Source organism: Grampus griseus, assembly GCF_964374135.1.
Source record: "Grampus griseus genome assembly, chromosome: 3".
NCBI lineage: Eukaryota > Metazoa > Chordata > Mammalia > Artiodactyla > Delphinidae > Grampus > Grampus griseus.
The window spans coordinates 172,051,598-172,078,893 of record NC_139019.1 but is presented as its reverse complement, the minus strand read 5'-3'; the positions used below and the strand labels follow the sequence as shown (position 1 = coordinate 172,078,893).

Genomic DNA, 27,296 nt, shown 5'->3' with positions numbered 1-27,296 from the left:
GGCCACAGCGTCAGAGCCTCGGTTCCGGCCTGGTACAGTCAACACCAGGCCGCACGGAGGAGGCCCTGGGGGGAGGGCAACCACAGCAGAGCCAGACCACACGGGCGCCGGCCACAGGGCACACGCACGGTGACCCCGGACACCAACTCGGGGACGGTGCCGCTACCCCAGGAGCCACCACGGGGGCAGGCACATGCCTGAGGACAGGCCCCGGCCAGAAAAGCAGGTGGCGGGTGTCAGGGCTCCCCCCACGCGTCTCGGACAGACCAGAGGCCAGGAGGGCAAGGCCAGCCATTAGGAGAAACTGCACCCTGGGATGCAGAACCGACCCCAGATCCAGGTGACAGAGCGATATTTGCTGAATGTTTATGCAGAAAAGGAGACCCTCAGGCTGAGCCCCAGAGGCACCAACCCGGGCTCACCTGCACTGGCTGTGTCCGCGCCCACAGACCCATCCGCGTGTGGGCACAGAAGAGCCGGCCTGGGGTGCTCTGATGGCCCACGGCAGGTCGGGTGCTTCACAAAGCAACTCACACACCCAGAGCGGCCGCCCCGCATCCATAAGGGCCTGTCATTGCCTTACAGCCCTCAGAAGGACAGTCAGCGCCCCCGCCAGCCCTCAGGGCACAGCTTGGAGGCACGTAGCCCTTTGTATCCACCCGAGGGCCAAGTGGGGAATGGGGTTGAAGACCGGGAGCTTCCTTAGTCACAGCTGGGGACACTGTGCCTGGGTCTTGGGGCCCCGACCCCTGGTCCCCACTCCCAGGTGTGGTCCAGCCTTACCAGGGGAGAGCCCACAGGATGAAGCTCCAGCTGTGGTGCCTACTGGCCCACCGTTGCTGGTGGTGGACCTTCCAACCTACGTCCACGTGGACATGTGTGGAGCGGCTGCCCACAGCGGCAGGGCATCTTCACGCGGGCTTCCTCCACTGGGAAGCGCGTGCTCAGGGCCTGTGATTACTCGTGGTCTTTAAAAGGCTTTAGAGGGGGCTTCTCTGGTGGTGCAGTGGTTGAGAGTCCGCCTGCCGTTGCAGGGGACACAGGTTTGTGCCCCGGTCCGGGAAGATCCCACATGCCACGGAGCGGCTGGGCCCGTGAGCCATGGCCGCTGAGCCTGCGCGTCCGGAGCCTGTGCTCCACGACGGGAGAGGCCACAACAGTGAGAGGCCCGCATACCGCAAAAAAAAAAAAAAAAAAAAAAGGCTTTAGAAGGACTTCCCTGGTGGCACAGTGGTTGGGAATCCACCTGCCAATGCAGGGAACACGGGTTTGATCCCTGGTCTGGGAAGACACCACATGCCACGGAGCAGCTAAGCCCATGCGCCACAACTACTGAGCCTGTGCTCTAGAGACCGCGAGCCACAATTACTGAAGCCCGCACGCCTAGAGCCCGTGCTCCGCAAGAGAAGCCACTGCGACGAGAAGCCCGCGCACCGCAACGAAGAGTAGCCCCCACTCACCGCAACTAGAGAAAGCCCGCACACAGCAACGGAAGACCCAACACAGCCAAAAATAAAAAATAATTAAAATAAAAGGCTTTAGACACACTGAGCTTGTGGTCTCCTCTGACCCCCAGGTCTTCTTCCCCTGAGTGGATGTTAAAGCCAAATCTCAGCAGGCCCAACTTCCTAGTCCTTTGACACTGACGTGCCCCAGTCTGTCCAAGCTCTGTGGGGAGAAGGGTTTGTCCCTCCTGTCGCTTGCTGCTTGATGACAGGAGTGTCTCAGGCCAGCTGGCATGCCAGGTCTCTCTACCCAGCTCCTCAGAGAGTCCAGAGCGAGACAGTGGCTGGTGCTGCCCACAGCCAAGTCGCACTAGTCCCAGGCGAGTGGTCAGACCTGTCAGTACCCTCCTTGGGCTCCTTAGGTCCAGCCTGGTGCCAAGAACATCCTAAGAGACCTTTGCCCAAGCCAAAGGGCACCCGCCCCCAAATCACAGCAGATGGAGCCTATGTCCCCTTCTCCTGTCGAGATGAAGGACCACAAACTCAGGCCCTCTCCCAGGCCTGCAGGTCAGAAGCCCAGGCGAGCTCACTGGCCCTCGCCTCTGGGTCTCCGGAGGCCCGGCTTGGTGCTGATCCTGTCGGCAAGGTGGGGCTGCGGCCCAGCTTCAGCAGCAGCATATGGAGGCCCCTTGAGCTCCGACTCAGTCCCCTTCAGCCTCCATGGAGAAAGTCCTCTGCTTATAAGGACTGTGTGATGACACTGGGCCCCCCAGGGAATCCAGGGTCCTCCCCATCTCAGGGCCCCTAATTTAATCCCACCAGCAAAGTGCCTTTGTGTGTGGGGTGACACGTCTGCAGGTCCCGGGGCCAGGACGGGGGCATCTCTGGGGCCGTTACTGAGCAGACTCCTGAACCCAGCTAGGACACAGCCCACGAGTGGACAGGCAGCCTGGTTGGGACTGGCCTGACCCTGTGCATAGTACCACCCCACGCCGCCAGGGAACCTCCTCAGGGCCACAAAGGGGCTGCGGGGCCTCCTCTGCGCAGGGATGCGGCCCGGGGCTTCCAGATGGGCTGGTTTTGCAAGGGGAGTGGCAGGTCTGGATTTTGGGGTGCAGTCCCAGCATGGGGTGCCTTCCTCCTGGTGCCCACGGTGCTGGGGGCAGAGCTGCCAGACTCTCCAGTTACAACCCAGCTCCCCCCCAACCCAGGGTTCTCCTGAGCGCCGCCCAACGCCCACCTGCAGACTCACTTACCCTGAGCCCGGCGCCCAGGACGGTGGCTGGGCCTCTGGAGGGCCTGAATCTCACGGAACTGCCCCCAAATGCCCCGGCCCACAGACATACCCCAGGCAACACCAGGAGGGCCCCCACGCCCTGTGGCACCATGGCCGGCCAAGGAGTGGGTGGTGGGGAGGGTCTCACGCCCCCACTGTGAAGCTTCCAGGGCCGAGCCCCGCCCCCAAGCCGTGCAGGCCACGCAGAGCTTTGCAGACACTCTGAGCGGCTCTGCTGGCGGCCCCTGCCGAGCTCCGAGCCCCCCAACGCCGCAGGGCTGCGTCGTCCGGTCCGCGAGAGGTGAGGGCTGAGGGCTGAGGGGCCAATCCCTCAGGCTCGCCCTGCCCCCACCACTGTCCCAGCTCCTGCGCCAGCCTTTCCTCACCGTACCTCAGGTGCTGGGGGACACCCGCTCCTGGCGCCTCCCGGCCAACTCCACGCAGGATTCTCACCCCATCTCCATCCGGCGATGAGTCACAGCCATACAGGCTCACTGCGCCAGCAGCCCCAGGACGCTCCCTCCTCCCGTCCTCCTCCATCCCGCTTCCTGTGTCAGCCTCTGACCCGGGGGCTGCAACTCCCACCCCGGCTCCCGGGAAATGCCAGGCGCCGGCCTTCCGGAATGTGGCCCGGCTCCCGCGCCAGCTGCGGACCTGGCAGCGAGGCCGGCGAGACCTCTTTCGGTTTCACTTGGGGACTGGCTGCAATGGGGACGGAGGCCAACCCGGAGGGAGGTACCTGCCCGCAGAGAGAGGGCGCAGCCCGGGGGCGAGGCCAGCGGGGGAAGGCGCCAGCGGGGAAGGCGGGGCGGTCGCCTGCCTGGAGGGAGCGGGTGCCTGAGGACCCAGGGAGGCGCGGGGTGACCGCTGCCCCCACTCCCGCCCCCGGCACACAGCGGGGCCAAGTTCAATGCCTTCCCTGGTGGTGTCCCTGCCTGCCGTGCGGGGGACACCCTTTCTGCCCCGTGGGCTGCACGGGGGGAGCGCCGAGCCGACCCGGGAGGGGACAAGTCACCTAATGGGTGAATGCAGGGGCGGGGGGGGGGGTGTCCTTGCCAATCAGGGGAACCTACAGGAGGGCCTGCTACCTCCTACAGGGCCGGGCTTCAGGGAGGGGCTCCCAGGCCTCCCACCACAGCCCAGGCACCAAGGCCCAGGCACCAAGGCCCAGACACCAGAGCCCACGTCCCCGCAAGACCGCTTCCTGCCGGTGGCAGTCAGGGCAGAGCTGGGGCTTGGGGGCTCCCAGGGGAGCCTCGTTCACCCACCATAAGATGGGCAGATGGCACCTCCCCTGCCCTCCTTGTGGGGCTGGGAGAAGACAGACCTCCATGCTCTGGGCCGGCTGATGCCCGCTCACCCCAGGCCGCAGCACTGGGCATCTGAAGGCTCAGTCAGGCCCTGCTATCTCTCTTTTTTTTTTAACACTTCTTTGTTTTATGGAGACGAGATTCATACGCCATACCTTCACCAATTTAAAGTGAACAATTCAGTGGCCTTTAGTACATCCAGACTTCTGCAACCACCACCTCCATCTAGTTTCAGAACATTCCGTCACCCCAAAAAGAAACCTCACTCCCATCAGCGGTCACCCCCACCCCCTCCCCAGCCCCTGACAACCACTAACCCTGTCTCTCTGGATTGGATGTTTCCCACCAATGGAATCACACACTGTGTGTCCTTCCGTGTGTGGCTTCTCTTACTGAGCATCTTGTTCTCAAAGTCAGTCCCTGTTGCTATACATAAACGACAGTCCTTAGCTCTGCCCCCCACCCCAGGGGGCTGGCAAGCCCAGAGCCTCAGAAATCGCCCTCACCTGAGTCACCTGCCTGAGGGCAGGGCGGCCCCACCTCCCAGTGAGGAAGCTGGTGGCTGTCACCATGGCAGGAAGATGAAGGAAGTTTGCTGTCCTCCCCAGCCCAGCTCAGGTCACCCATGTGGGACTGACCTGCCAGCAGCAGAGGAGAGGGTAGTTCCAAGGGACGGGGACTGGGGTTCCACTCAGGGGAGAGGGGGCCCACGGACACCAGGCCGCACCCAAGCTGGGCAGATGGGGAGATGGTGGGTGAGCAGGGCTGGCCAGGCCTGGACCGGGCCTGAGTGACCTCGCTCTCGGCTACTCCAGGCAGCCTTCCGTAACCAGCCCTCCCCGCATCTGAACACACGGCCCTTGGCTGTGGAAAAGTGGCTGGAGATGCTCCAAGCCTGCCCACTGACGGATTGCACATACTCAAGACACACACACACACACACACACACACACACACACACACACGCACACACGTGCAACACGCATGCACACGTGTGCACGTGGCACTCACACGTGACGCGTGCACACTCTGGCATGTATGTGCACTGCTGCACACGAATCTGCACACATGCACTCGCACACGCGCACAGACACACACGCACCCCCTGGAACTGTGCTGACACCCCGGGGGCCTGCCTCCTCACTCTGTGTGTCAGCCTCCAGATGCCTCTTTTTGATGACAAGACCCCCCTGCACGGAGAACAAGCAGATCCCCGCCCCCAGCAGCCTCTGTAAAAGCCTCAAGGGTGGAGGCCGTCCTGGGAGGGAGGCGGCCTCTGGGGACTGGGCACAGTTGCCTCTTTATTCCCAGCCCAGCTGTTCACGTGGCCAGAGCCCTGTGCTGGGTCAGCGTTTCCGGCCCGGCCCCTGCTAGAAGGGTGTCTGAGACTTTGCTAGAACCAAGCTGCGCCAGCTGGGCTGGTCATGTTCCCAGTGGGGGCCAGCTCCGTTCCCCCACCCCACCCAGGTCGAGGTGGTCAGGCAGCCGGAGAGCACTGGCCCTGGGCTGCACACCTGAGGCCCACCCCACCTGGACTTCAAAGCCAACTGCCTCTTCTGTGCTGTGCCGCGAGGCTCCCCTGGAAATCAGGCCCCTCATCTGGGCCCTGGGGCCCACCATCCTGCCGCCAAAGTGTAAACACCTCCCCAGTGTGTGCGTGCACGTGCGCGCGCGCGCGCGCGCACACACACACACACACACACACACACACACACACACACACACAGACAGGGTGGGTCCGGCTCCAGGCAGGTGTGAGTAGACATCTCACAGAGTTAAACAAAGGGCCCTCCAGCCCTCCAAAATCCCAGAGAGCCTTCCCCTGGGTCCCCATTGGCTGTCCCTGGGGACAGTGTCTCACACTCGCCAGGCTCCCCAGGGTCTGTCAGGCGCCTGCCTGAATCTCCCCGGCCCTGGGGTGTCCCAGGACCACCCTTCCCCAGACCACCCACCCAGGGTCCAAGCAGACAGCCCTGAACAGCCATTACCCATCTGTGGGGACTCCCCTGGGAAAATCCAGGGTGCTTGGAAGAAAAGGTGCAGCTGGGCTGGCGGTGGCTTCTCCAGACTGCCCAAGAGCCCCAGGTCTCAGCCCCAAGGACAGGAGCCCGCAGCTTCTCCTCTGTTCACAAGGGTCCCTGAGGGCAGAGCTCCCCACACAGCCAAGCACGAAGAGCCCAGGGCAGGGACCGGAAACACAGGGTCAGGTCCAGCCCTGGCCGCCCAGCCTGGAGGAAGGGCGGGCCTCACATCCACTGACTTGTCTGGAGTCTCACGCCTCTGACAGGTGGCCTTTCTTCCCTCCGGGCTCTCCAGCCCCTGGGGACCAGCCCCAGATCCCTCGAACCTTTAATACGGGGACAGACCCACCGTGGTGGGCTCGGGGCTGGATCACCTGGCCCGGCAGCAGGTAGGCAGGTTCCCACCTAAAGTCCGTCCGACACCAGCCCCCTCGCCACACGTGGAACACTCACTCGCACCCCCCCACCCCCACCCCGCGACTGCCAGCAGCTCCATCCCAGGCCACATCCAGGCCTGCCCCTCGTGCAAACAGATGGCAACAAACCTGGCCGGGCCAGGCAGTGGACAGGCAGAAAGGATGTCCAGGGCAGGCGGGACCAAGGCGCATTCCAGGAAGCAGAAGCCGAGGGGGGGCAGACACACTTCACACGCTCGGTTCTTTTTCCTTTTCCAGGACGTTAACAACACGATGCTATGAGACACTCCTGCCTGGCTGTCCACGCCTCTGCTCCCCCACCCCGGCCTCTCCTGGCCAGTGCTGGGGTGCTGGGAAGGGGCCTCACTGTCCCCATCCACCGTCACAGGCTGCTCCTCCACCCACTCCAAGCCCCGGCAGCCCTCTGCCCACCACCTCCCCCCGGCACATCCTTGGGGGCTGTTCCCAGTGCCAGCTCCAGGAGACACTCCCACCCAACACGCTCTGCCAGCTCAGCTAATACCAGCAAGGCCCCCATCCCAAGGCCACAGGATCCCACCCGTGGAAACACAGGGAACAACAGCCCCAGGGTGGAGAAGCCAGGACAGGAGGGGTACTGGGAGAGGGGACACTGAGGAGGAAGGGCAGGAATCTGCAAGCAGCCTGGGGTCAGGGGTCACCCAGAAAAGAGGGGCTAAGGTAATGGAGCTGGAGAGTCACAAGAAGAGAGGGATCGGGGAATGACGGAGGAGCAGTCAGGAGGGGGTCACCAACTGCAGGAGAGTCACAGAGAAGTGCGGGGTGAAGGGTCACCAAAGTAAAGTCCGGGGATCACCAAGACGGGAGGGGTCAGGCAATCGCCGAGGAGGGCGAGAGGAAAAGGCTGGGGAGTCGGCTGGGTTCAGGGTTCACGCCAAGGCGAGTGTCGGGCGGGGGTCACGGAGCAGCGCAAGGTCGAGGGTCGCCGAGGAGGACGCGGTTAGAGAGAGTTCACGACGGACGACGCCGTCGCAGGATCGCGGCGGAGGACGTTGTCGGGGGTCGCCCAGGAGGGCGGGGACACGCCACCGAGCTCCCCGCGCCCGCTGCCCCGGAACCCCGGAACCCCCGGCACGGGGCGCTGGCGGCCGCGGGGTGCCAGGGCCCGCGCAGGCCGGGAAGCGCGGCTCAGCCGGGCGGGGACGGCGGGGACGGGCCGGGGGGTGGGGCCGGGCGCGCCTCACCTCGGACCCGGGTCCGGCCGGGCGCGGAGCCCGCGACGCCTCCGTTCCTCCGAGCTTCGCCGCGGCCCCGCTCACTTCCGGGTTTCGGGCGCCATCTTGGGGGCCCCGCGCACTTCCGGTCATGCCGTGGGGCGGAGCCTCTGGTGGGCGTGGTTGTGGGCGGGGTCGTGGGCGGGGCCATCTCGCGACGGCCCCTGAGGCCCTTGAGGCCCTTCCGCCTTAGGGAGAGGCTCGGACTACATGGGTCCTGGATTTGAATCCCGTCCTGACTGTTACTGGCTACCCTCGCGAGCCTCAGTTTCCTCCTCTGTAGCATGAGGAATCACCCCCACCTGCAGGCCTTTGCACGGCTGTGCCCTCCCCTGGTGCACTCCGACCCTGACCTGTCAGCCATTGGGGCTCTTGGACAACCCAGATCTTGGCCTCGAAACCATCTGAAAGGGCCCTGGGCCCCCCAGTCATGCCCCCTCCCTTTATTGCCTCCCCACCGAAAGTAGTCTGCTCATGAATCTGTCTCCACCCCAGAATAGGAGTCCTGGGACCACCCCCCACCCCAACGGGGAGCCTGACACAAGGCGTCTGATAAGCCCCAGGGGCCACCAGGAGAAAAAGCAGGATCCTCTCAGGCAGGGCCACGGGGTCTGGGTGGCTCCCCTCCTGGCTTCCTCCCTGTTAGGGCTTCTAGGGGCCTGATGCAGATGATGCTGGGATTTGCCTTACTGCCAGGAACAGGGTGGGACTCAGCCCTGGCACAGACAAGCTGTGTTCCTGCGACTAGAGCCCACTGGGCCCACCACGGGGTGGGCCTGGTGGTTCAGGCAGAGCCAGGGCAGGAGGCACCATCCCCTCCCCAGCAGGATGTGCAGGAATGAAGACACCACCATATCCCTGGACCCACCTCACCACCAGCCAGAGGCCTCCTGTACCCCTTGAATTTAGAGATCACCTCTCCACTTGCTTATCTATTCAGTGAATTCTTATGGATGCTGCTATGTGCCTGGAGACAAATCCGGGGCCCCAGAGAGGACTCAGTTCTCAACCCCGCCCTCAGGAAGCCCCCAGGCTAGGGGAAATAGGACCAGGACCAGACACTTCCATCTGCAAGATCAAGCCTAGAGCCCAGGGAGGAGTACAGTGTCTGCCTAGGGCATCATGGAAGGAGGGGTTGAGGGGGTGTTGAAGCTGGGGCTTTGAAGTTCAAGTAGGAGTTTGCCAGGCAGCTAAACTTAGGAAATGATTATTATTATTATTTTGGCCACACTGTGCAGCATGTGGGATCTTAGTTCCCCAACCAGGGATCAAACCCGCACCCGCCGCATTGGAAGCACGAGCCTTAACCACTGGACCACCAGGGAAGTCCCAAGAAGGGCAAATTATAAGCTGTTCAAAGGCCTGGTCTGTTTAAAATCTGTTTGCCCTAAAAAATTCAGGCCAAGGACCCCTATGCCCAAACCCACAAGCACAAGGGAGGAGATGGGGAAACTGAGACCCAGAGAGAAGTGATTTATCCAGAGCAAGCTTCACTTTGGCATGTGTAGTTTTTGGCAATTGGGTTATAACCTTGACTTTGGAACTATTTTTTACAGCTAATGAGAAGAAATCAAATTGAGCAACAGACACTTAAGCTTTGAAAGGGTGAATAAACTGATTTACAGGGTACCTGGTGGCATTTTCCCGTTTCCACTTACACAGCACCAGCCACACAATTTGCAGGACCCAGTGAAACGTGAAAACGCAGGACCCCTTGTTCAAAAAGTATTAAGAACTTCAAGTTGGAGACCGCAGAGCATTCAACTGAGCAGAGCACCACCGCCACCGCCCCAGCGCCAGGCCTGGGCAAGGTCCTGAGTCACACGCCCCCGAAGCGGGCCCTGTTCCCACTGTGGCCCTCTGGGGTCGGGACCGGTATTACCTACGTTTTGCTGGTGGGGAAAGTGAGGCACAGAAGTGTTTCGCAGCTGGCCCAGGTCAGGGAGCAAGCTGAAGGGAGGCGTGGACTCGACCTCCACCACGTCCACCTCGGGTAAACACAGGGTCTCTATGGGTAACTCTGCCTGAAATGGGGGCAGTTTGCCCAGGCCGGGGTGGGTCCAGCCATCTCAGCATGGAGGAAACAGCCAAGTCTGGGGATGTCTAGGGAATTAGTCAGATTTGGGGATTTCCAGGGAATCGCAAGAGGAGGCCTGGGAGAGCAGAAAGGATGCAGCTCTGGAACTCGAGGCATGGCTCTGGGCTGGGTGCTGTGTGACCCCTGAAAAGTGAGTTAACCTCTCTGTGTCTCCGTTTCCCACGGATAATAGTATCCATCTCCAAGGCTGTTCAGACAGCTAAATGAACAGTGCCTAGTATTAAGCCATTATGAATATTTCTAGGTGAACATCTGGATCTGGTCACCTAAGTGAACACTCAATAGTCAGAAATGCCCAAGGCTCCTCGTCCGGTGAGAAAAGGGCTCACAGAAGGCCACAGGTGTGTCTGGTGAAGCGCTGTTTGAGGTAAAAAAGCCTCCTCTTCAAGCCCTCCCTCTGCCCCCGCCCCATGCAGGGGCCCCCTAACTGTACCCCAGGCACGTTGACCAGGCTCGAGGAAGTAGGGTCGCCAGATAAAATGCAGGACACCCACTTAAATGTGAATTTCAGGGACACGGAGAATAACTTTTTAGTGCAAGTAGATCGCAGGCAATATTTGGGATATACTTATACTAAAGAAGTAGCCTCCATGTATCTGAAATTCACATCTAACTCGTTTGGGAGTCCAGTGTTTTTATCGGTGAAATTAAGGGACCCGACATGGGGAGACCACAGAGAGAAATGGGGCCCATGAGCCAAGCCAGGAGGGGGCCAGGCGAGCAGCCCCCTCTCTCCGAGCCTTGGTGTTTCCGCCTGCTAAATTGGCGAGATGCTAGCACCAACACACAGGCAAGCTTACTGTGCAGGTCATCATTTTAAAGAGCAGACAACTTCAGACTGACAGAGGTCAGATCCCTGGGGGCTTCCTTGTGAGTCAGGAGATTCTTGGGCTAACCCTCAGTTAGGAGAAACCGCCCCACCCACCCGCCAGCCTCTGTTTCCCTCCTGGGAAGGACTCCTGGGCCAGGCCCATCCAGGGAGGAGGAACCCTGGGGGATCGGGCAGGTGAGGCGGGGCAGGTGGGCCCTGCCTGGCCCATCCAGCCAGGGGGGCAGAGACTAGCCACTTCCTGTTTCTCCACGTTCTGGAAAGCCCCGGCGTTCCCGGGCCACGGAGCACCTCCTCCCTCCCTGTTCCTCAGGGCCTGGGTCCCTCACCACTTCTCCTTTCCACACCCACTTCCCCCCGGCTCAGCGGGTTGGGTTCTCACCTACCCCACCGCTCCCCTCTCCCCCTCCTCCCCATCTTTTCCCATCCGTTGTCCCACTCCCCTCTTTTCTCTCCTTCTCAAGTCCCAGTCAGGCCTCCCCAGGGTGTGGAAGAGGAAACTGAGGCAGAGGCAGCAAGGTCCCACAAGCCACGTCTGTGCCCTCCCCGGCCTCTGTCTCTGGTCACTTTCCTTCTTTTCTGCCGCCTCTCTCTCTGTCTTTCTGTCTGTCTCTGTCGCTGTCCCCACCTCTATCTCCGGCTCTCACTAGCCCTCCAGCCTGGAGCCTATTCTGTCCAGTCCAGCCACCACGCCCTCCCTGTACCCGGCCCACCTGCCACTTGCCCGGAGGTGTCCTCAGGTGGCGCCGGCTGGCGATTTCCAGGGCCCTACGGCTCCCTCCTGCCTGGCCTGAGCCCAGAGCGGGATCCTGCCAGGCCTGGGCAGGGCTGCCTCTGAGCCAGAGCCACTTCAGGGAACAGCAAACCTGTCTAACGGGTTTGAGATCCGCCCCAGACAGGGCTTCCTGCCTCTGCACGGAGCCTGGGACACAAGGGCAGCAGGGGTTAAATGTGACACCTGACTAGGAACCCCCCCCCCGGGGGGGGGGCGGGGACAGGCAGCGAGTCTGGGAAGGGAGAGGTGGCATGGTGGGGGGCGTGGAAAGCTAGGGCGAGGCCTTTATCCTGGGGACACTAGGGAGCTATTGAAGGTTATGGAGCAATGGTGTGGTATGGTCAGGGTGGGGCTGGAGATCACTCCATCTGCCACATATGTTGGACAGGGCGGCACAGAGGGGCCACCTCTCCAAAGCTCATCTGGTGGAAAGATGGAGACTGGAGGAGGTGCAGCTGCTGTCCCAAAGCCAAAGGAACCAAACTTTGAATTTCTTTTTATCAAAGGCCAGCAGTGAGCTAGGCCTGAGCTGGAGAGAGGTGAGGACCCTCAGGATGTGCTCTTACCCCCAACCCCACTTCAGAGGGGGACTCGGCTTGGCTTTATCCCCAGGGCAGTAGGAAAATAGGAGGATTTAGAGCACCAGCAGAAAGGCAGCTAGGGCGAGGGTGGACATAGGAAGGGGAGAGGGCCCCGGGAGGGAGGTGGGTGGGCTGCCGCAGGGCACAGAGACGAGGCTGACCGCAAGTTGAGGCCACATGTTCATCCATTAAACATTTATCATCCTGGGCCAGGCACAAGGGATGGAACAGAGAGCAGGGCACACCCGTTATGCTCCTGGGTCACAAGGGAACAGGACACCCTTGCAGCACAGGGCACGGCTATGCTGGCCTTTCCCGGCAAGTCCCTGCAACACAAGGGCCAGAAGAGGGTCTGAGCAGGTGGACCAAACCTCTCCTTGCCCCGGCCCGTCCTCTCGGGTGTAGACCACAGCCAGCCCTGCACACTGATGTCACCTGCGCTGGAACTTTCTGAACCTTCACCTTGGATCTGCCCGGACCCACGGGGAAATTCCAAACCAGCCGGGGCCAAGCTGACTCACGTCCAGGCCCCAGTGGCACGTGAGCGGCCAGGCTGCTGAGGGGCACTGGGGGCATTTGTAAAACTTTGTGGAATCCCACCCTCCTGCATCCCCTAAGTTGAGGGAGAAGCCAGACTCCCCAGCCCTGGGTCAGGTGTCCCCATCAGAATCTGCAGGGTGAGGCCAGGAATCTGGGTTCCAATGGGTGAGAATTTGGGGGTGGCTATTGGAGCTGGTCTGGGGTGTTTGTCCTTCTCTGATGGTCGTGTCATGTCCCCAGGGCTGCAAAAATGACCAGCAGAATGGAGTGGAGGTCCAGCAGCAGACCATGAGGTTAACACTTCCTGGGTTCAAATCCAGCTCTGCCAGTGGCTGGGTCACCCCAGGCAGGTTACTTAATCTCTACATGCTTCGGTTTCCCCACCTATAAAATGGGAAAAATCATGGTACCTCCCTTGGAGGGTTTTTGTGAGAATTTGTCATGAACCAGTATGAGCTTGGGGACTTTATGGTAAAAATTGTTTAAAAAAACAAATTCACAGCAACACGATTCATCACAGCCAAGAAGTGGAAACAAACCCAATGTACTTCAGCTGATGAATGGATACACATGATGTGTCCCTCTACACACGGGACCATCACTCAGCCCTGAAAAGGGGTGAAGCCCCGACACTCACTACAACGTGGACGGACCGTGAGAACACGATGCTCAGAGAGAGAAGCCAGACACAGAAGGACACACAGGGTGTGATTCCATTGACGGGAAACGTCCAGAACAGGCAGATCCACAGACACAGAGGGTGGGTTCGTGGTTTTCGGGGCTGGGAAGGCGGGTGGGGGGGAGTGCTATTGGGTACTCGATGTTTTTAGGGGGTGATGACAATATTTTGAAACTAGAGAGAGATGGTGATTGTACAAGGTGAATGTGCTAAAAGCCACTGTCCTGTACACTTTATTTTTTATTTATTTATTTTTAAAAATTTATTTATTTATTTCTGGCTGTGTTGGGTCTTCATTGCTGTGTGCGGGCTTTCCTCTAGTTGGGGTGAGCAGCGGCTACTCTTTGTTGCAGTGCGCGGGTTTCTCATTGCACTGGCTTCCCTTGTTTCGGAGCACGGGCTCTAGGTACGCAGGCTTCAGTAGTTGTGGCACGAAGCCTCAGTAGTTGTGGTTCGCGGGCTGTAGAGTGCAGGCTCAGTAGTTGCGGTGCAGGGGCTTAGTTGCTCCACGGCACGTGGGATCTTCCCAGACTAGGGCTCGAACCCATGTCCATGGGGCTTTCCTGGTGGCGCAGTGGTTAAGAATCCGCCTGCCAATGCAGGCGACACGGGTTTGAGCCCTGGTCCGGGAAGATCCCACATGCCACAGAGCAACTAAACCCGTGTGCTGCACTCTAGGGCCCACGAGCCACAACTACTGAGCCCGCGTGCCACAACTACTGAAGGCCAGGTGCCTAGAGCCTATGCTCCACAGCAAGAGAAGACTGTGCACTGCAAAGAAGAGTAGCCCCTGCTCGCCGCAGCTAGAGAAAGCCCGTGCCCATCAATGAGGACTCAACGCAGCTAAAAATAAATAAATAAAATAAATAAATAAATAAATAACATTAAAAAAAAATCCTTCATTGTATGTCATGTGAATTTCACCAAAATTAAAAAAAAAGAAGCAGCAGCAAAAGGCAATCAAAGGGGTGATAGATGTCACGGCCAGGTGGTCATCAAATCCTAAACTAAAGTTGCATTCAAATCCCAGTAAGGCCTCCAAAAAAACAAAAAAAATAGTTGCAAACACACTCAAGAAGTTCCGTGGCCCCTGACTGTGATCATCGGTGTGGGCAGCATGGACCCTTGAAGTGATGGCATCAGAAGCCCCCTCCCCTCTATGGTCTTCCTCCCCAAGCCCATCATTCCGGTTGAACCCTGAGAACAACACCAGACAAACCCCTTCCAAAGTTGTCCAGTCATCAAAAACAAGGGAAGTCTGAGAAACTGTCACAGCCCAGAGGGGCCTAAGGAGATGTGACAACTAAATGTCATGTGGGATCCTGATGGAGTCTTGGGGACAAAAAAGGGACATTAGGGAAGAACTAAAGAAATCTGAAAAAAAAACGAGGACTTTAGTTGATAATAATGTATCAACGACAAATGTCATTGTCACTCGTGGAAGATGTTAACGGCAGGACAAAGTGGGTGCCAGGATACAGGAACTCCCTGTACCATCTTTGCAACTTTTCTATGAATCTAAAATAAGTCTATTAAAAATAATGAAAGTGTAAGGACTGACCTGTCTTCCCACCCCACCCTGTGGAATGAAACCCAGCCAGGCTGGCCACCGTAGCTTCCATATCCAAAACCCCCTGCATGAGTCTTAACTCCAGTTTGATTAGAATCTTTTGGTTGCAAGTGACAGAAACTGCAACTGAAACTGGCACTTTTTTCTTTTAAATGAGAAATTTTGCTCATGGAACTGAAAGGTCCAGGGATAGATTTAACTCAGAGTTCTCCCCCTCAGCACTGCTGACATTTGGGACCAGATGGCTCTTTGTGTTTTGCAGCTATCCTGGGCACTGTGGGGTGTGGAGCAGCCTCCTTGCCCCCCATCCACTTGATGCCAGGAGCCCCACAGTCCTGACAACCACAGACGCCCCAGGTGTTGCTCAGTGTCCCCTGGGGGCAGGACCGTCCCTGGTCCAGCTAGTTTCAGGCTCAGCTGGATCCAGGACCCTCAAACAGTGTCGCAAAGATTTGTCTACCTCTCCATCTCTCAGTTCTGCCATCCTCTTTCTTGGCTTTTTTCCTCAACAGTCTCCCCCTTTGAGGGGACAAAGATGGTGCCGGCAGCCCCAGACCAAATCCCCCCATCAGCCTAACAGCCCCAGAAGAAGGTCAGCACTTCTTCCTCAAGAAAAGCAGCAAAAGTCACAGGGAAGGTTTTGATCGGCCCAACTTTAGTCACATGTCCTTGTTGAGCCAATCTCTGGGGCCCAACTTTAGTCACATGTCCTTGTTGAACCAATCTCTGTGGCCAGGTAAGGGAAAGCCTTGATTGGCCGAGCTGGGATCACATGGTTGTATGGAGTCAGCCAATGGGGTAAGAACTCCATGGTGTCAGCTAGTGGGGTGTATAAAGTCAGCCAGTGGGATAAGGACCCTCTGGACTGGATTGGAAACAGGAGGAGTAGCCCTGGGCAGCAGAGACCCCTGCTGGGCAAGGTTGGCCAGTCATCCCGCTCTGGGCTTTGGGGGTGGCAGCATCAATAAATGAATGAGTGGTATACAGTAGTGCTCAATAAATACATGCTGGATGTAAAGTAATGAATGGACTGACAAGTGGTGGAAGCTGGGATGGTCCCCACATATAGCTTGTATTAGTTAGCTGCTGCTGCATAACAAATTTCTCCAAACACAGAGGCTTAAAACAACACACACATTGATTATCTCACAGTTTCCAAGGCTGGTGGAGCTGGGTCCTCTGCTCAGGCTGCATCACTGGTGTTGGCCAGGGCTGGGGGCTGATCGGGAGGCTCCACCATGGAGGGGGCTGCTTTCCAGCCCACTCACGTTGTTGCAGGATTTATTTCCTTGCTGTTTTAAGACTGAGGGTCCTGTTTCTTGCTAGCTGTTGGCTGGAGGCTGCCCTCGGCTGCACGTGGGCTTCTCCAACTCAGCTTCTCACTTTGTCAAACCCACAGGGAGGGGATGTAGGTCTGGTCGTGTATGATGTCACCTCGTCCACAGCCTGTTTGTCCCGCCCACCTCAAGGGGAGTGGACGACACCAAGGCATGACCAGCAGGAGGTGGAATCACAGGCCACTTAAGGGCCTGTCCTCCACACAGCCTCCAGCCTTAGCAAAGAAGGACCACCATCTTGCAGCTCAGTGCTTGAGTGCAATAGAGTGAGGTTGCCTGAAGGAGTCTGCAGACTCTGGTCTGCAGGCCTGGTCCAGCCACCGTCCGTCTGTAATGAGGACTCTATCACCGTAAGAGTGATGTTTACATTTTGAAACGGGTGAAAAAAATCAGAAGCCTTCTCTTGTGACACGTGAAAATGACATGAAATGCACATTTTACTGTCCACGAACAAAGTTTCACTGGCACGGACACATACCTTCCATTAAGCATCATCTGTGGCTACTTCGGTGACACAACGGACCGAGCTGAGCAGTTACGAGAGTTCATCCAGCCGCAAAGCTGAAAATGTTTGTTCTCTGGCCCTTGACACAAAGGATTGGCTGAGCCCTGCTCTACATGGATGTACATCCCTGGGCAAGGATGCAGGGACCTCTCTGAGCCCAGGAGTCCCCTCTGTCAAAAGGGGTTGGTGAGGGCTTCCCTGGTGGCGCAGTGGTTGAGAGTCCGCCTGCCGATGCAAGGGACACGGGTTCGTGCCCCGGTCTGGGAAGATCCCACATGCCGCGGAGCGGCTGGGCCCGTGAGCCATGGCCGCTGAGCCTGCGCGTCCGGAGCCTGTGCTCCGCAATGGGAGAGGCCACAACAGTGAGAGGCCCACGTACCGGAAAGAAAAAAAAAAAAGGGGTTGGTGAGAGGGAGGAAGGATCTTGGCCTCCAAGCCAGCAAGAGGTGAACTCCGGGTCAGCACTATGATGATAACTGTCACTCTTTAGGTGGCCTGGGGCATGAGGCCTCCAGCTTTCCCAGGCAGCAGGTGGGAGAAGAAGCCACACCTGAATCCTGTGCACCTACACATGCTTGTGCCTTAGAACCACAGCACAACCTTGTGAGATCATGTCGAATAGGGCAACAGGATCCTGCAGCCTGGGTTGATGGGGGCAGCGTGTGTGTGTGTGTGTGTGTGTGTGTGTGTGTGTGTGTGTGTGTGTGTGTGTGTCAGGGTGGGGGCTTAGCCAGGAGGGTCAGGGGACCTGAAGCCACAACCTGAATGAGTGAGTTGTGTGGACACTTGTGGGAAAAGCAATTGCAAAGGCCCTGGGGTAAGACAGAAGCTGCTCTGGTGACTGGAGATGAAAGGACAATGTGACTGGAACAAAATGACCCCTAGCCAAAGCCACATGCCCCAGACCACCAGGCACACTGGGCAGGTGGGTCCCTCATCCACCCCCAATCCAGCCTTCCCCTCCCAAGCCTCATTTTCCCCAACTGTAGAATGGGGGCTAGTACCCAATGATGTCCCGGAATTTCAGGTCTGTGCTGGCCTGGCTGTGTGTCAAGCCGGCCACCACATCTCTGGCTCCCAAAGCCCAGCAATGGGCTGATGGGCTAATGGTCCCGGGAGGGAGGGTAATACTGACAGATGTCTCTCCCACCCCACAGGTGTCCGATTCTAGTAAGTGCTGCCCCCAAGCCCCAACCCTGCCATTAAGGCCAAGAAGGATCAATGTGAGGGTGCGGTTGTCAGGGAGAGCAGAGCCCTGGGCACAGTGGGGACAGATACCCTAGGGACCCTCCTCTGCCAGGACCCTGCTCCCACAGGGCTGGCCGTCGGCCTTGCCCCTTCCTTGGCGTTTCCCTGGCCACCCAGGGATCCTGGATCTGAATGAGAAGCTTATCTCAGAGGTGGGCCCACAGAGGCTCAAGGTAGGTCTGGAAACCCAGAGCTGGGGCTGGGAACCTGGAGTCCTAAGCAAGCTGGAGTGGTCACGGGCAGGTTTTCTCCTCCTTCATCACCCCAGTTGCTCACTCATTCGCTCGCTCACTCACTCATTCATTTGCTCACTCCATTCACGCACTCACTCATTTATTCACTCACTCCTCATTCATTCATTCACTCACTCATTCATTCATTCACTCACTCCTTCCTTCCTTCACTCACTCATTCATTCACTCACTCCTTCCTTCCTTCCTTCACTCACTCATTCATTCACTCACTCCTTGCTTCCTTCCTTCATTCACTCACTCCATTCATTCGCTCACTCATTTATTCATTCACTCCACCCATTCATTCATTCACTCACTCATTCTTTTGCTCAAGGTTTTTGGTGCCCACAGCATCTCAGCAGATGCTGGCCCTGGTGACCCAGTCCAACCTGGTCATTTCATGCCTATCGATGGATAAACAAATAAACAAAATGTAGCTGATGCCGCTCACGTCTTAATTTATAGCTTCACCTCCCCCCCCTTTTTTTCTGTGGTTTGGTGGGTTTTTTTGTTCTTTGTGCTTTTATGCATGAAACCCGGTTGTTTTTCCTGTTAAGTTTCCCACAGTCTAGAACTTGCTGATTTGTTTCCCTGTGATGATTTAAGTTTTTGAATAGGTAGTTCATTCCCTTGTTTCAAAATTCAAGAGTCAAAAGGACATCCAGAGGGCAGCTGCTGTGGGAGAGTCTGTGGCTCCCCAAAAAGTTGAACAGAATTGCCACCTGACCCACCAGCTCTTCTACCAGGTGTGAACTAGAAGACCTGCAAGCAGAGACCCAAACAGGTACCTGCCTCTGTGTGAATGTTCACAGTAGCGGATTCACAATGGCCAAAGGTGCAAGCAACCCAAGTGTCCATCGACAGATGAGGGATAAACACACATGAGCCATCCACACAGTGGAATATTGCTCAGCCTTAAAAAGGAAGATTTCCTGCTTCACTGCGGATGAACCTTGAGAACATGATGCTCAGTGAAATACGTCAGACACAGAAGGGCAAATACAGTCTGATTCCATTCACATGACGTCCCCAGAGGAGTCACATCCGCAGAGACAGGAAGTAGATGGTGGGGGCCAGGGGCTGGCGGAGGGGTGGGGAGTCAGGGTTTCATGGGGACAGAGCTTCAGTTTGGGAAGATGAGAAAGTTCTAGAGATGGATGGTGGGGATGGTTGCCCAACAGTGTGAAGGTGCTCGATGCCACTGAGCTGTCAGCTTAAAAATGGGGAAGATGGTTAATTTTATATTATGTGTATTTTACCACAAAAAGGTGTGCCCAGATGAACACCCCCCTCCCACGGTGCCCTGGGTGTCCTTCCAGAGGAATCTCAGCCAGACAATACCCTGACCTAGCCCCCTGGGGTTGCCAGGGGCAGCCACGTGGTCCCGAGTCCTCCACGTGGGCAAGTGAACCAGGGAGCAAGCCCTGGCAGCTGTCTGTCATTTCAGAAGATGTGGCCTCACTGCCCTTGGGGGGACCATTTGGTCCCACCAGCGAAGACCAGAGACTGTTTCCTGGACCTCCAAATTTTTAGAGAATGTAACGTAACGTACGTTTAGGGGTAACGTAACATAAAATAGCATAACACATAACATAAATTTCACTATCTTAACCGTAAGGACCTCCTATGAGTGGAATCACACACTGTGTGTCCTTCTATGCCTTGCTTCTCTTACTCAGCATTTGTGTTCTCAAGGTCCATCCACGTGGTAACGAGTATCAGTGCTTCTACCCTTTTCATGGCTGAGGATGACCATGGATGGACCACGTGGTGTGGATGGACCACACTGTGTTTATCCATCATATTTCGATGGACACTAGGGTTGCTTTCACCTTTCAGCTCTTGTGAATCATGCTGCTGTGAACACGGGTGTGCAAATACCTCTTCGAGTCCCTGCTTTAAATTCTTTTGGGTATGTACGCTGGAGTGGGATTGCTGGGTCATATGGTGATTCTATGTTTAATTTTTTGAGCAACCTCCAGGCTGTTTTCCATGGCAGCTGCACCCTCTTACGTTCCCTCCAGCTGTCCACAAGGCTTCCAAAAATTTCTCTACATCCTCACCAAAGCCTGTTATTTCTGTTTTTTTTCCTTCATAGCCAACCTAAGGGGCGTGAGGTATGAGCCCCTAACTCTTTGTTATGGAGTATTTCAAACACACAGGAGAGGAGAAAGTAGATGGACACCCCCCGCCCCCCCGCATCCAGCCTCAACCAGTATCCACCCCCTGTTTTTTCTCCAGTTCACCCTTGGATGATTATTATTTCTTTTATAAATTTATTTATTTATTTTTGGCTGCGTTGGGTCTTCATTGCTGCGCGCAGAGTTTCTCGAGTTGCGGTGAGCGGGGGCTACTCTTCGTTGCGGTGCGCGGGCTTCTCATTGCGGTGGCTTCTCTTGTTGCAGAGCACAGGCTCTAGGCGCGCGGGCTTCAGTAGTTGTGGCACGCGGGCTCAGCAGTTGTGGCTCGCAGGCTCTGGAGCGCAGGCTCAGTAGTTGTGGCACACGGGCTTAGTTGCTCCACGACATATGGCATTTTCCCGTACCAGGGCTCGAACCCGTGTCCCCTGCATTGGCAGGAGGATTCTTAAGCACTGCGCCACCATGGAAGTCCCTTGGATTATTTCTTCCAACTTTTTATTATGAATATTTTCAAGTGTGGAGAAGAGTTGAAAGGATTTTGTGGTTAAAAACTCAAAACCTAGCTCCTACGATTAACATTCTACTATATTTATTTAGCACATAACTGAACCTCCATCCTTTCCTCTATGTGGCCACATTTTTGTGCATGCCTGTGTGTTAACGTGCCACCTATTTGAATGGCAAAACCAAAACCAAAAAAATTTAGACAAAACGAAGTGCTGGCAAGGATGCAGAACCACCAGAACCCTCAGATGTTGCCAGAGGGGATGCAGCCACTTTGGAAGACAGCTCAGCGGTTCCTCAAAATGTGAAATGCAGAATTGCCAGATGATCCAGCTGTTCCACTCCTGGGTGTTAACCCAAGGGAGATGAAGTCTTCTGTCCACAGAAAAAGCTGCACACACGTGTTCATAGTAGCATGACTTGTAATCACCAAAAACTGAAGATAACCCAAATGGTTCTCAACTGGTCAAAGGATGAGAAACAACCCTACAGGATGTCCGTACGAAGGAACATCATCCAGACCTAACAAGTAGTCAGTGCTCTCAAGAATGCTGATGCGGGCTTCCCTGGTGGCGCAGTGGTTGAGAGTCCGCCTGCCGAGGCAGGGGACGCGGGTTCGTGCCCCGGTCCGGGAAGATCCCACATGCCGCGGAGTGGCTGGGCCCGTGAGCCATGGTCGCTGGGCCTGCGCGTCCGGAGCCTGTGCAACGGAGAGGCCACAACAGTGAGAGGCCCGCGTACCGCAAAAAAAAAAAAAAAAAAAAAAAAGAATGCTGATGAATCGCAGATGAATTATGTGAGGTGAAGGAGAGCAGGCTCCTACTGTCTGATTCCACCGCGTGACATCCCAGAGAAGATCAAAATAAGAGGCCAAAACTTGATCCGCACTTGAGAAGGGCTGGGGGAGGGATTTAACTACAGGGGGGGAACGGGGGCTTTTTTTTTTTTCTTATTTTGATAAACTTATTTATTTAATTTTGTCTGCGTTGGGTCTTCATTGCTGCACAGGGGCTTTCTCTAGTTGCGGCGAGCGGGGGCTACTCTTCCTTGCGGTGCGCGGACTTCTCATTGAGGTGGCTTCTCGTGTTGGCAACACACACACACACACTCACGCACACATGCACATGCTCACGCTCCGTACCCGGCTAACCTCGGCCACGATCCCCACTCGCCCCCTGGCGGCCACGCTGGCCCACACAGACGCAGCCCCTAACCTAACCATGGCCGGCTTCCTGGCAGAGGCTGACCCCACGACACCTCCGGCTCCTGGGAGCCCCACTCCGCAGGTGGGGGGCTTAGCTGGGCCTCTGGAGAGGGGTGGTCCTGGGGCCCAGAGCCCAACATTTAAGAGACCCGCCAAGTGGGAGGAGACCCAGGGTGGGGCAGCTGGCCAGGAGAGGGTCCAGGAGGACCTTTGCCTCCTCGGTCCTCACGGAATGGGTGAAGGGGTGTTGCTATCAGAGCTGAGGGAAGCAAGGGGGTCAGCGAGGGGGCTGCGAGGGAGCGAGCAAGTCTGGGGCCCTGCTGAGTATGCGTGTCTGTGTGTGACAGTTGTGCGGGATTGGGAGAAGTGAGAGGTGAGAGGGATGGGGTACACAGGAGGAGACAGGGGCAGAGGAAAGTCCTGAGTCCTAGAGGGCTCCATGTATAACCTGGGGCCCCCTGCTATGACCTGGGGCCCCAACATATAACCAGGAGTCCCCTAGCTGTAATCTGGGGCTCCCACCTGTAACCTGGAGACTTCTATTTATAATCTGAGGCCACCCACCTATAACCTGGGGCCCCCTGCTATGACCTGGGGCCCCAACATATAACCAGGAGTCCCCTAGCTGTAATCTGGGGCTCCCACCTGTAACCTGGAGACTTCTATTTATAATCTGAGGCCACCCACCTATAACCTGGGGCCCCCTGCTATTACCTGGTGCTCCTACTTATAACCTGGGGTCCCCACCTCAAACCTGGGGCCCCTCACTTGTAACATGAGCCCCCCACCTATAACCTTGGGTCCCCCACTACAACCTGCGGCCCCCGTCTATAACCTGAGGCCTCCCATTGTAACCTGGGGCCCCTTACCTGTAATCTGGGGCTCCCATCTGTAACCTGGGCCCCACACCTAAACCTAGAGCCTCCACGCATAACCTGGGGACCCCACCTAGAAACTGGAGCCCCTCAATGGTAACCTGAGACCCCATCCTGGGGCCCCCCACCTCTATAACCTGGGCCCCACCTGTAACCCAGGGTCCTTAACAGAACCCGAAGCATGGTGAGGGTGAGAGCGTGCTGGCAAAGCATTTTCCCCAGGGCTCCCGTAGATATTTGTAACTACGGCTTAGGCCTATTACTAATCCCATGTGTCACAGTTTACTGTCCCAGAGGTCATGCTGCCTCTCTAGGTCCAAAGTGTCATCACTGGCTGCTAAGTCTTTTCTTTTTGTGGTGATTCATAAAGTAAAAGTATATCTCACTTCCCATGGCTCTTATATTTGATGACACGGTATTGTTACTCCCCCACTCAGAGAAATGGTATAGGAGAAGCCAGGAACCCCCTCAGCACTCCACCACCCCCCACCCCCCCGCCTCCCCCCCACCAGCTCCACAGCTGAGGCTTAGAGCAGCCCTCACAGGGGTCTCAACCTCATCGTGCTTGGGAAGGTCCCCCAAAACTGGCTCTGTGCTAGCCTGGCTTGGGTTTGAACCTTACATAAGCACGACAGCTGGGCAGCTCCAAGGCCTGCATCACCCGGAGAGGATGATGCTAGAATTCTTACTGGGCTCCTGGGGGCTCCCAGGCTGGGCACTGAGATGTGAGTGCCCGCTCCACCAGGCACCTGGTCGGGGCCTCTGCAAACCTCAGTCACCTGTAAGGAGGGTGGGAGGATTCTAGAACATTCTATCACCTGGAAAGGAAACCCCGTCCTCATCAGCAGTCAAACACTCCCAGCCCCTCCCCCAGCCCTTGACAACCATGAATCCACTCTCTGTCTCTGCAGATTTGCCTGTTTTGGATGTTTCCCATCAATAGAATCACACTGGGTGGCCTTCTGTGTCTGGCTTCTCTCACTGAGCACCGTGTTTTCAAGTTCATCCATGTGTGTCAATGACTCATTCCTTTTCATGGCTGAATATTATTCCAGTGTGTGTATATGTCATATTCTGTCTATCCGTCATCTGTTGATGGACATTTGAGTTGTTTCCACTTTTGGACTACTGTGAATCATGCTCCTGCAAGTATCTGTGTACAAGTTTTTGTGTGGACGTATGCTTCCATTTCTCTTGGGCAGACACCTAGGAGTGGAATTACTGGGCCACGTGGTCACTCAATGTCAAACTCAACTTTTTTTCCAAAGCGGCTGCACCAACTATATGAAAGTTCCAGTTTGTCCACATCCTTGCCAATACTTGTTATCATCCTTTCTTTTTTTTTTTTTTTTGACCATAGTCATCCTAGTGGGTATGAAGTGGTTAACCTAATTGAATTTAATTAATTAATTTTTTTGCTGTGCCGCACAGCTTGTGGGATCCCTGACCAGGGATCGAACCTGGGCTCCCAGCAGTGGAAGTGTGGAGTCCTAATCACTGTACTGCCAGGGAATTCCCTGAAGTGGTTAATTTTAATAACATTTATTTTAACTTAACATATCCAAAATTTATCATTTCAACATGTAATCAATGTAAGTTATTGGGTGTTTTCACATTGCAATTATTAAGATATACATATATACGCATATATATATGTATATACACATATATTATGTTAACATGTTTTCACGTTAAGGCTTCAAATTCCAGTGTGCGGTTACACCCACAGCACATCTCAATTCCAGCAGCCACATTACAGGAGCTTAACAGACACATGTGGCCAGTGGCTGCCGTACTGGACAGCACAGCTCAAACTGCAGAGGATGCAGCAGTGGCCAAGACATACCCAGGCTCTGCCTCAGAGAGTTCCCAGCGTAGTTCCAGACACCGAAGAAAAACGGGTAACGGAATGTATAAATGAGAGTTTCTGCTGGTGACAAGTGTTAAGAAGAAAATCAAACTGGAAAGGGGTTACATTCAAGGGAATGATCAGGAGGACTTCTCAGAAAAGGTGGCGTCTGAACTGAGATTCACCTTCATGGACTCTTTCTGCAATGGTCACCAAACATTTCCCAAGTCCCTTCCATGTGTCCTGAACATCAGGAGAGGGGTGGAGTGAAGGAGAGTGAGGCCTACAGATGCCAAAATTATCAAATACCCCAGATTCCAAGAAATTTGGGCGTAAGCCAGCAGTCAAAAACATAGAAAATACTAAAAGGAATTGGAGTTGGGCAGTGTTCCTTCTTCTTCAGTTTTCTGGAAGAGATTGTTTGAAACCAATGTTATTTCTTCCCAAAATGTTTGATGGACATTCATGAATGAAACCATCTGGACCTTAATTGTCTTTGTTGAAAGGTTTTTCCCAGGAATTCTCTGGCCGTCCAGTGGTTAGGACTCTGTGCTTTCACTGCTATGGGCCTGGGTTCAATCCCTGATGGGGGAACTAAGATCCTACAAGCTGTGCAGCCAAAATAAGAAAGGTTTTTCTCTACAGATTTAATTTCTCTAATAGATATAAAATGATGCAAATTATCTATTTCTTCTTGAGTAAGCTTTCATTTTAGTGCCTTTTCAGGTGTCGGTCCATTTCATGTTGACTTTATGGGCATAGAGTTGTTCCTATATCTAATCCTTGTAATATCTGCAGGGTCTGTAGTGATATCCCCTCTTTAATTCCTGATACTGGTCATCCTTTTTTCTTGGTCAGTCTGGCTAGAGTTTTATCAATTGTTTTTATCTTTTCAAAGACCGATCTTTTGGCTTCATCAATTTTCGCTATTCTTTTTTTAATTTTATTTTATTTTATTTTTTTAATTTTTCCGAACGCACAGGCTCAGCGGCCATGGCTCACGGGCCCAGCCGCTCCGCGGCACGTGGGATCCTCCCGGACCGGGGCACGAACCCGCGTCCCCTGCATCGGCAGGCGGACTCTCAACCACTGCGCCACCAGGGAAGCCCTTCGCTATTCTTTTTCTATTCTGTTTCAGTGGTTTCTGCTCTGATCTTTATGATTTAGAAATCTCAGGCTAATCCACATGGTCTGATTAGGACTTGTTGGTATGTTGGTGTGACTTGTGGCCCCCCACCCCCAAAGCCACAGCAATCCCTCTTCTGTGGGTCATTTGAGAATCTGATGAAACTCACGGATGTCCCCAAGAACATGCACATGCGCACACTCAATTTTGCACATAGGTTTAGGTAGTTCACAGGTGTCAGGCTCAGAACCACCAACCTGGAGCTCAAATCCGATGGTGTCAGCTCCCAACGTTTCCACTCAAGCAGTTTGTTCCGGCAAAGTAAGAATCTAATGATAAAAAACAGAAAGGTAAAAAAAAAAAAAACACAGGCCTGGAAGTATTTTCAGTTTCATTAAGACGTAGTATTTTGCCAACTGTTTGTTTTTCATCCAAAGCACTTTGCTGGCACCATCCCAGCTGGGTTCTGAATTTTAGCCCGTGAGTTTCTCTGGGCAGACTCCGCCCAGCGCACTTCTCTCACGATCTGGGCCGAGAGATTCTTAAAGGCTTTTTGCCTCGAATTGGCCACTTTCGGCTACTTTTTGACCCTTGACCTAGCCTCAAACGGGGTTTCGGGGGAGAGGCCCTGGTAGGCACCCACCAGGGTCCCCGAGCCGCGTCCCGGCCGCAAGAGCTGCGCTCCGACCCCGCCGGTTCCGAGGACGCTGTTGGCACTAGCGACCTCCGCCCCCAGCCCCCAACCCCTCCCAGGTCAGCGTCTTGGCCTCGCCTCCGCACGCCTGTTTCCCGCCCCCTCCCATTGACGGTCGCCCCCGCGGACCAATGATCAAGGAGTATCCACCCCTGGGGCGGGGCCGGGCTCGAGCCAATCCCCGCTCGGGCGCCCGCCTGGGTCCAAACGGCCCAATGGGGGGCGGCGGCGGGGCTCGCTTAGGGGGCGGGGCAGGCCGGCTCGGCCAACGGGCGTGCACGTCGGTGCCGCGAGGGGCGGGCCCGCGGCGGGCGTGCGGCGGCGCGGCGGCCCAGGGCGGGGGAGGAGGTAAACAAGATGGCGGCGGCGTGTCGGGCGCGGAAGGGGGAGGCGGCCCGGGGCCCCCGCGAGTGAGGCGGGGCGCGGCGGCAGCGGCGGCGGGCGCCGGCCGGCAGTGCGGCCGCCTTGCATGGGCTGGGTCCCCGCGCCGCCCCGCCTGCTCCACGCGCGCGGCGGCCGCGGCGGGGGACGCGCCGCCCGGGCTCCGGCGGCCTTCGGAACCCCGGCCCGGAGCCTGCGGCCTGCGCCGCCTCGGCCGCCCGGAGCCCCGCGCGGCCCGCGGCCCGCGGCCGACGGCGTTCGGGCGGAGAGCGAGCGCGGGCTGCCGTTTGGGGAGGGGCGCCCGCCGGGCCCGCGCGGCCGCTCGGGGTCCCGGGCCGGTGTGCGGGCGCCCGGGCAGTGGGCGGCTCGGACGGGGCTTGTTCCTTGCGGCCGGCGGGCCCCGGGC

The 27,296-nt window shown here is 56.5% G+C and overlaps 1 protein-coding gene across 2 annotated transcripts in view; it reads right to left on the bottom strand.

The window, feature by feature from the left end:
• The window catches only part of SBNO2 (strawberry notch homolog 2), a 43,523-nt gene extending 35,703 nt beyond the window's left edge, over positions 1 to 7,820 (bottom strand). For both annotated transcript variants that reach the window (XM_082652384.1, XM_082652385.1), the window contains exon 1: positions 7,692 to 7,820. The gene's annotated coding sequence lies outside the window, so the exon portion shown is untranslated. The remainder of the gene's footprint in view (positions 1 to 7,691) is intronic.
• Positions 7,821 to 27,296: the final 19,476 nt, after the last annotated feature.